The sequence below is a fragment of the Protopterus annectens genome, chromosome 8.part0 (genome assembly GCF_019279795.1).
Source record: "Protopterus annectens isolate FY-2018-M chromosome 8.part0, PAN1.0, whole genome shotgun sequence".
NCBI classification, from domain to species: domain Eukaryota; kingdom Metazoa; phylum Chordata; order Ceratodontiformes; family Protopteridae; genus Protopterus; species Protopterus annectens.
In genome coordinates, this window is record NC_056741.1 from 1,478,686,123 (window position 1) to 1,478,696,396 (window position 10,274).

Sequence of the window (10,274 nt, forward strand, 5' to 3'; positions counted from 1 at the left end):
CATGGTATGTGCCATGCTACACAATATGATCCTGTGAACAGCTGCAGCAGGAAAAGCATGCGGCAGGGCCAAACAGCCCCCCACCATTGTCAAGGCCTGCACAGGCACAGTGTGACACGGAGGAGGAACAACCTGAGCCTGCCCCAGGAGGCAGAAGGAAGCGTGCCCAGTATACCTTGGCAAAGAGGCAATGCATAGCACATACACTGGCTCAGTAGGAACCCTGGAAATTATACTTCTCTCTGACTCGCACATAAAATAAAAGGGATGCCCAACTTGACACTACCTGTTTCCAAACATGTATAGGGAGTGTAGTATGTGCATCCGACATAGGCAGCCCTGCAGCACCACCTGAGGCATGATTGCCATGTTTTAAGCAATATAAAGCAGTGCTAAGCAGCTTTTACCAGTATTTAGTATATGTAAACAAAATTGCCTGTGCTAACTAGCGCAACGTCAGGCAACGTTGAGCAATGTTGGGCAAAGTTGAGCAAAGTCAGGTAAACATGCTCATATTAGCTTTACTGTCCCTTAAGCAGTCTGGTCTGCCCAGCATGAAAATAAAAAGCAGTCACAGGGCTCGAACCCAGGATACTGTGCATTATCGTCACAGTACTGAACCACTAAGCCATGATAGCATTTCAGTGGCACAGACACAGCAGGACAATTGTACACTAATGCAAACACAAAGAAATGCTGTAACATGGCCCTAAAGAGGCATATGGGTAATCTCCCCCACAGGCCTATGCAGACAGAGAACATCAGGCCAGGTGGTGTGATGTGAGTTGTGTAGGCTATGAAGTCGCAATCGAATATACGTGACATTGGACGCTAAGATGTGTAGTGCAGTTGTATGCCTCAAGCCAGTATGATAGGCAACAGTACAGACTGAAATGGTGTGCCGTTCATAGCAGTGCAGGCATAGAAAATGTGTATTAAGTGTCAGGTGAACCCCTCATCCTATGTACATCCACAGTAACAATCAGGTGTGCCCCGGGTAGAAATGTAAAAAGAATAGCTGCCCCCCCTGTATGTAGAAATGTTGATAAGTCTATGCAAAGTGTCTCATGGAAACCCTGCAGGCACAGCATGATCCCTGTTGATCTATGACACAAAGGTGAGCCCTGCTGTAAAAATACAACTTGATTTTCCATACACATATAGTATAAATGTCTATACAGGGCGTGCTTACACACTCCAACAAATGTAGTGGATTAAATTCAGCATCACACTGAAAGGTCATACTGGGCATGCTCACACACTTATGCTATATACGGAGGTGATAATAAGGGATCTATGGACACGTGTGGATAGCCATCTCTACTTCCAGAAACACATTCATAAAGTTGTCAGAAAATCATGCTATGTGTTCACACAAACTGCCAAGGTCTGTGCATGTAGGTCAAAGGAGGTTCCCACTACTCATCAGTCATCAGACCCATCAGAGAGTACCACAACACACTTGTGATGAATCTGACTAGGCACGTTCAGCAGCCAGAAAGACCACTGAAGTACCCTAACAAGAGGATTACTGGCATCAAACAGTTGTCCCATGCAACAAGACTGAATGTAACCCAATCTGTACTCTGTTGCATACTGTCTACTCAGGAGATCTCTGCCCAACACACAGGTCCATGTCATGGCTACACTCAGATCTGTTCTGAGTTACAGCTCAATGGCACTAAATATACAGACCCAACTGATATTGCCAACATCCTGGCAGACAGGATCAGTGTTAACTTTACCCTCCTCTCACCCATGAAAGAGCACATCTCTATAATGGAAGACTGCAAAGTTGCTGTCATCACAGCTGCACAGGTAAAAAACACTCTCCAAAGCCAGTATCACAGCAGCCATGGGACCAGATAACTTCCCAGGCTGTGTTCTACACAAACTACAGAACGAACAGGCACCACATTGATGTACCATGTGCAGTCATAGCCTCACCTCATGCTTTGTGCCTGCTGAATGGTGCACAGTGACGGTTATCCCAGTACACAAAGGTGGAGACACCATGGACCCCAGGAACTAGCACCCCATTATCCTGATGAGCCCACTCTTCAAGGCCATGGAATGTATCATCATACAACTTATAAAAAATTACATTGGTAATCCCCAAACCCTGGACCACAACCATGTTGGGTTTGTAAAATGAAGATCATGTCTCTTAAACCTGATAGATGACATTGAAGCAGTCACCAGAACCGTAGACAAGGGTAAGGTGGTTCACACAGCCTATGTAGATCCTATCACGGTTTACAACACCACCCCACACTCTGGAAATATAGATAAACCCACTAAACTAGGTATAAACTGCTATGTCACAAGATGGGTTGCCAACAGGCTTAGTGACAGAACACACACTGTGAAAGTATGACTTTGGACCAGTGACGAGTGCAGTACCACAGGGTCCAGTCCTGTGTCTTGTCCTGTTTAGTATCTACTTCCCTGAAGTAAACTTTAACATGGAAGGTCTGTGGCTACTGAAGTTTCCAGAGGACTGCAAACTAGGAGCCATAATTGTAAACACTAAAGATGTGGACATCCTACAAAAGTGCCTCACTGGGACAGATGGCTGTTGTCAAAGCCATGGGCTCTAGCTCATTGCCAAAAGGTGTATTGCCATCCCCTTTGTTAAAAACTCTGTAGCCAAGAAGTACAACATAGGTGGTAGTATACTTAACACTGAAAGTGTGACAAGAGACCTTGGGTCACATGTAGACAGTGGACACATCTGTGATAATCACATCCCCACAGTAGTCAGGAAACCCTCCTATGTGGCACACCTCATCACAAAATGTGTCTCATGCAGAATACAATAGGACATTGTTCCCCCTCTACTCATCAGTCACTAGAACTGTAATAGAGTATAACCCCACTTTTGCTATGTACCTCACAAGACAACTACAACAACTGGAAAGCCTGCAGCAATACCTCACAAAGAACATTAGCGGCCTGAAATACATGCCATAAACAGACCATCTCAAAAATTCTCTATCCGTACCCCCTTGCATATCGCCTACTCAGAGGTGTTCACTGCCTAACATACAAAGCTATGTCAAACACAGAGCTGTTGGACATGCTCCACGTAAAACACTCATAATCCCTCTGACCTTTGGACCCAAAACTACAAGTGAAATACAAAAGGAAGGGGTGTACCCATTTACCTTATGGATACCCACACCTTCAGGTTAGTGGCACAACATGAGGCCTTGGAGACCATGCAAGTGCAACTAACATTGGGCAAAGCTGCTCATCAGATTGTAGCCTGCTACAGATCACTTACTTTGTCTCAGGAACCTCACTCAGTATTCCTGAGAACAGTGGAAAATATAAAGGTCCTATCAAACACCATTATATGAGGAGATTACAAGTACCCAAACACTGAGTGGGAGAATTACTCGTGTACAACGTCCTATGCCCAATGTTTCCTAGAGTTTAAAAACTCTAACACCCTGGAACAGCTGGTCACCATACCCACTAGAGGCGACAACATACTGGACATGATCATCACCAACATGGGGTACCAGTGCTCCACAACAGAGATAAACCCCTCTCTGATAATATCAGATCATAAAGTAATCACACTGGACATCCACATCCCACCCCACCCCACCCAGTCAATGAAACCACTGTGAAGACATATTCAAAAGCAAACTGCACACTTCCCAAGACCAAAGTGTAAAGTTCCAAAGCCCTCTTGCTATAAGATAATGGTATACAATCTGCCAAATTATTTACAATTGCATCCTATGAGCATCTACAGGGATGCATGGATCGACACATCACAAATTAAACCAAGATGCACTCCTCCAAAAACAAGAAAACAATCTGGTGGTCATTGCTTATAAATAAGCTAGACAACAGAAGGAGGAAACTAACACCTGATAGAGCCAACTTCACTAAAGAAAAGGCATCACTGATCATTATTAGGATGAAACAATGATCGCTCATAAAATAATCCAAGCACAGTTTCTAAAGACAAATTGCCAAGGACTGTAAGAATAACAACCACAAAGCCTTCGGTAGCTATACCAGACATGTAGGTGTCAACTTCCAAATATTCTGTCAGCTACTGACAAATGGCAAGAAATACACTGAACCAACTGCCAATGCCCACATCCTGGGGGACAAGTTCAGTGTACCCCCCCATCACCCCCAAAAGGGCCTGTGTTCATCACAGAAGGATGCAGAGCCCCAGACTTCATGGACATGCAGATAAAGACAGCCCTCTCCAAAGCTAAGAACACAGCATCAATGGGACTGGATGGTGTCCCAGGCTGCGTCTTACACTAAGCCCAAAAGGAACTATACCCTCACCTACATTCACTGTCCAGACTCAATCTTACCACAGGCTATGTACCCAAAGAATGGCATACACTAACAGTCATCCAGCTCCACAAAGGGGGTGCCACAACAGAACCTGGAAACCATTGCCCTATATGTATACTCAGCCTGGACTACAAAGCTATTGAGCAAATTGTCATGGAACCCATAAACAGAGACATTGGGGACCTCCAGATACTAGACTCTACACAACCTCGCCTTGTTAAAGGCAGATCCTGCCTCCTAAACATAGTTGACTTATTTCAAACAGTTAACAAGGACATAGATGGAGTTGAAAGTAGTCCACACAGCCCACCTGGACCTCACTAAGGACTTTCTACACCATTCCCCACTCTGTCATCATGGACAAGCTTACCAGCTTGAACATTAACAGCTATGTCACAGGATGGGTAGCCAAGTGGCTCACAGATCAAACACACATGTTCAGAGTTGCAGGTGCCATGTCCTTCTCTAAGCCAGTCACAAATGGCATCCCACAGGTCTTGGTCCTGGGACCTCACCTGCTCAGTAGACACTGCTCAGAGGTACAGGCAAGCACAGGAGGAGTATGGCTGAACAGGTTTGCAGATGACTGCTAACTGTGGTCCATAATCGACTCTACGGCTGACACACACATTCTCCAGAAGGGTCATACAGAGACAGATACCTGGTGTCAAAACAATGCCCTCAAGCCGAATGCCAAAAAATGCATAGTCATCCCCTTTGGCTAAAACAAAGTGCAAACAAATTACCACATAGGTGGTACTCCAGTATGTACGGAGAAAGTCATTAAGCCCCTGGGGACACAGCTAGATAGTAAACTCTCCTTTGATGATCACATGGCCAAAATGTTAAGACATTCCTTCTATGTAGCCCACCTAATGTTACCCACTTTGTCTAGTCTGATGATCTCACCATCCTACAACTATACCTGTAGAAAGTTAAACTCACAGTAATGTGTATAGCATGTTGTGTAAGTGTGTATTTCTGTAATTTCATAAACCAGTTTGGTAGGGGTTTGAATCCTGCACTTGACAAGTGTGTGTCTGTTTGTGTGTGATCTCCTTGGAGAGGAGCAACCTTTTGGAGAGTACTCCATATTAAAAATGGTATACTAATCTTTGTCAAGTCTGAAGATGTCACCATTTTACAAATATACCTGTGGAAAACAGAACTCACAGTAATGTGTATAGTGTGCCATGTAAATGCGTACACCTGTAGTATCATAAACCAATTAGGTAGGGGTTTGAATCCTGCACTTGACAAGTGTGTCTGTTTGTGTGTGATCTCCTTGGAGAGGAGCAACCTTTTTGGAGAGTACTCAAACACCTTAAAAGTGGTATACTAATCTTTGTCAGGTCTGATGATGACACCATCCTACAAATATACCTGTGGAAAAGAGCACTCACAGTAATGTGTATAGCGCGTTGTGTAAATGCGTATTCCTGTAATATCATAAACTAGTTAGATAGCGGTTTAAATCCTGCACTTGACAAGTGTGTGTGTCTGTTTGTGTGTGATCTTGGAGAGGTGCAACCTTTTTGGAGAGTACTCAAACACCTTAAAAGTGGTATACTAATCTTTGTCAGGTCTGATGATGTCACCATCCTACAAATATACCTGTGGAAAAGAAAACTCACAGTAATGTGTATAGCGTGTCATATTAATGCATACTTCTCTAGTATCATGAAGTAGTTAGGTAGGGGTTTGAATCCTGCACTTGGTGAGTGTGTGTGTGTGACACTGTTGGTCAATGTGTTGTGGGTTATGCTTTTACTACTGTATGACATATCAGTATGACAACAGTATGTGCATTACACATGTGATGTAGCTGTGTGGCAAATACATATACGTACATGTGACCTCAATTATTGCATGTGTGGGAACCCTGCTTTCTCCAAGAACACATCTGTCATCTTTGCCAGAGTGTGCTGCTGCTTTCCAGACCTTATGTCACATCTGTATGCTTGTGACAAGGCCAGCCACTGCAGTGATCCCTGGCCTAGGTCATCCGTGTCACACACACTCATTACAGTTTCTATTGAATTGTGTGAGTAAAGGTTTATGGCCGAGGTATATGTCAGACCTGTTCAAACGCAGCAAAGTCTGTCAATGATGGCTATTCATTATAGGTGTACAACAACCTTTGTGGATATGCATGCAGACCCCTTATTGCTTATGTGATCCACCGAGGGATTTCAAAGTACCTTTGGAAATGTGATTATCAAAGGAGAGATGACGTAACACTTGGTTGCATATACACATCGGTACCTGTTCTTCATGTTGGTGGCTACTACCTATGTGGTACTGTGGGGATACTATGTTCCATAAAGGTGGATGACTATGCTTTGGTTGGCTTATAGCTTTACAGCATGGGTTTGACAACAGGTATCTGTCTGTATGATACCCTTGTGGAGGATGTGTGTGTCATCTGGAGAATGCATTATAGGTCACAGTATGCATTACCAGACATGGACGGACATATCCCTACTGTGATTGCTTGTACCTAAGAGAGCTATATGCCAAACAGGAGTGGTCTCATTAATGGGTGCAGGTGAATACCACTGGTTACTGGCATAGTATAGTACCTGAAGGATCCAAATGTTACTGTGTGTCCTACATCTGTGTGTCAGTTGTCAAGACATCGGGCCGGATTCACGAAACCTCCATATAAGACTTAATATGTCTTACTCGGAGGCTGCAGTTGACCGGTATGACGTCAGCATGCCATGCATATTCATGAGGGCATGCTGAATCATACCCTAGGCTAACACTGTCCGTGTAGGAAAGTAGGGGGCGTGTCCGAATGCTGAGTACTGCAAAGGGACACGCCCCCAGAAGAGTCAGAGGCCTGAAAGTAAACACCCACAAGCGAGTCCTTAGAAATGTCATGGAACACAATGCCACACATCCCCACAGACTAAACCCTACTGAAAATGTGTAAAACGTAAAAATAGCAGTTTCATTTTTTTTTTATAATTTCAAAAATGTTTGCCCGCCTTTGCGCTCGTTTGCGTGGGTATGCCCTTCGCTCAGCCACAGTTAGCAGACATTGAAAAGCATATAAGATCTACATATGCAAATTAAGCCAAGTAGCAATAGCATAGCGGTAGAGACGTTGGCCAAAGAGGAGGTAGTCACAGTTCGAGCCCCCACAACATCATTCACCATTTTTATTTAAATAAGTATGAAACAATCCCGACACATATATATATATATATATATATATATATATATATATATATATATATATAAACTATAATTTAAGTAAAATGTAATGAAATGGGCCATGTATTTGTGAAGAAATCCGACAGAATAATTTATAAAAAAAGGATTATAATTTCCCATAGCTGAGAAACACTTTAGCAAGCTGAATATCAGTGCCCATAGGTGAGCAGCGCTTTAACAAGCTTAATATGAGTTCCCGTAGCTCAGCAGCACTTCACCCAGTGTAATATGAGCGCTCATAGCTAAATAATGCGCTACCCAGTGTAAACCAATTGCGCGGAGCTGTGCAGCACGCCAACCAGCTTACCGGCGGGCAACATTGGGCAAGCTGTATCAAAGCCGCCTTTACACAGACACACCTCCTAGCCTGTCTAGACAGTAGTAAAATAAAAAAGCAATGCCAAGGATCGAACCCGGGATACTGTGCACCATAGTCAAAGTACTGAACTACTAAGCCATGACAGTTGTACTGAGAAATACAGTATTAGCATATATATAGGAATGAATGAAAATAGAACCATGACAAAGCAGGTTTGCTTTAAGCTGTTAAATATCCAAAATGGCCAATCACAGATAAGTGCGGGAAAACTAGCATATATAAGCCCCATAGGCGGGAATACACACCATAACTGATTGTGGTACCCATTTGCAGTCAGGATGGCAGGTGCAGGAGAGGGAAATCGCTTTAGAGCACAAAGGTGGGGTGTTGAGGAGTCAAAATATATGGTTTGGCTCCTAGTCCATGATCATGAAGCACAACTCATGCAGGGCCAGGTTCAATGGGGAGCGTATAAGGCAGAGGCGTGGAACCGGTTGGCACATGATCTCACCAGTTCCACAGGCATTCCGAGGACTGGTGAACAGGTCCGTCACCACCATGCGGACCTGAAGCGATGTAAGGGGGACCAACTGAACTGTTGGATCCAGGAGGCCCGCCAAATGCCCAATGCCCCACTACTGAGTAAGTATCCATGTAATTACGTATGTAAGAAATGCTATCCTAGCCTATAGTATGGAGAGGTATGTTCCAATATTCCTTCATTTATATTACAGCTGCAGGTGTTCATTCCGCGAATCAGTGAGCCTATGCTGATAGGCTGCTGAGGTTGCGCCACCAGGCAGGTTAGTAATTATTTAGCTGGTATTGTTATAGAATATAAGTGAGACAGATTGTAAAAGAGTTCAGTGTTGTAACCCAGTAATAAAGGTGAAATAAGCCTAGAATAAAGATTCTGCTAGTATTGTAAGATTAGATAAGTGATGCAGCCTGGAAAAGAGTGTATTGCAATCCAGTAATAAAGATTAAACAAGTCTCAAATAGAGTTTCCACCTGTATTGTAATATCAGATAACTGCTTCAGCCTGAAAAATGAGTGGTAATCAATCAAGAAAGGATAGACAAGTGTCAAATACATCCTTGTAAATTCTACCATATGAAATAAGTGAGTCAGCTGGAAAGGATTGTTGTAACCCAGTAATAAATGTTAATAAAGCCTAGAATTAAGTACCATTCTGAAATGTAAATATAAAATAAGTGAGAGAGTGTGAGAAAGACAGTTTGAATATACCAAGAAAGCTGTAATAAGTCTGGAATAAAGGTATACTCTAGTCACTACATAATGAAATGAATGAGACAGCCACAACCAAAGAGTGTAATGTCTTAAATAAAGTACAGAACCTGGACTGTGTCCGTCCCACAATTTGGATATGTTGCTGTACCCTTGCATTATGGAGATAGTATGATTGTATGAAATTCTAAACATCTACAGTTGTCTAGACCCATATAAATCAAATGTAGCAGGATGCTGTACCTGAACACAGCCAGATATGAACATATATGAATAAAAATGGAATGTATATTAATGTAGCAGTAACATCCCCATCACCACTATTCCTAAGGTTACATACAGTAAACTGTACTAATACATGTAGGGGGTATATATCTGCATCTACTAGGAATGTACAGTATATGTATAGGTAGTGTAAGTTGTTAATGTAATATTTCTCCACCCTACCCTATTTTCACAAATTATGCCATTCCACACCAAACTGGGTATGTGTATTCACAATTGATTCCCATGGACATTTGTCCTGTTGGCTCATACATATCTGCATGTACATTGATGCATGTGCCCTGTTCACATATCCAAACCTGATGGCCTGTTGCCACCAATCAACCCTGCATGCTGTTGGAATGTGCACTGTTGTTCTAAATATGCATGTGTTATGATTGCTGCTCAATGTTCGGAATTCATGGGTGTTTGGTTAATGGGAATACTGATGCATGCTGTTACAACTAATTTTGAATGGTGTTATTTGTTACTACCCCAAAATGCCATAAAATACTGCTAAACATAGGACAACAGGGAAGGCAGGTTCCAGCGGACCCACCTCTCCCACCTCAGCTGGCGAGTGCACCTGGCACCAGTGCCCAGGCCAGGACCTCCTCCTCTGGTGGCCCTGTGCCACCTTTGGGTGGAAGCACTGCAGGGGATGGGGCTCGTCCCCCCCCTGCAAGTGTGGCTGGAGGAGAGCCACCACTCACCCTCCATAGGGTCCAGTCTGTGGTGCGTAGTGAGATCAGGCGTTCTGTGACTGATCACCTACGCCAGCTCGAGGCGAGAGTGGCGCAACTCACGGGTGTGCCTGCACATCCTATCCAGCCCCCAACACAGCCCCGGCCTGGGCTGTGAAGGCGCAGTGGTAACTGCCCATGGGTGG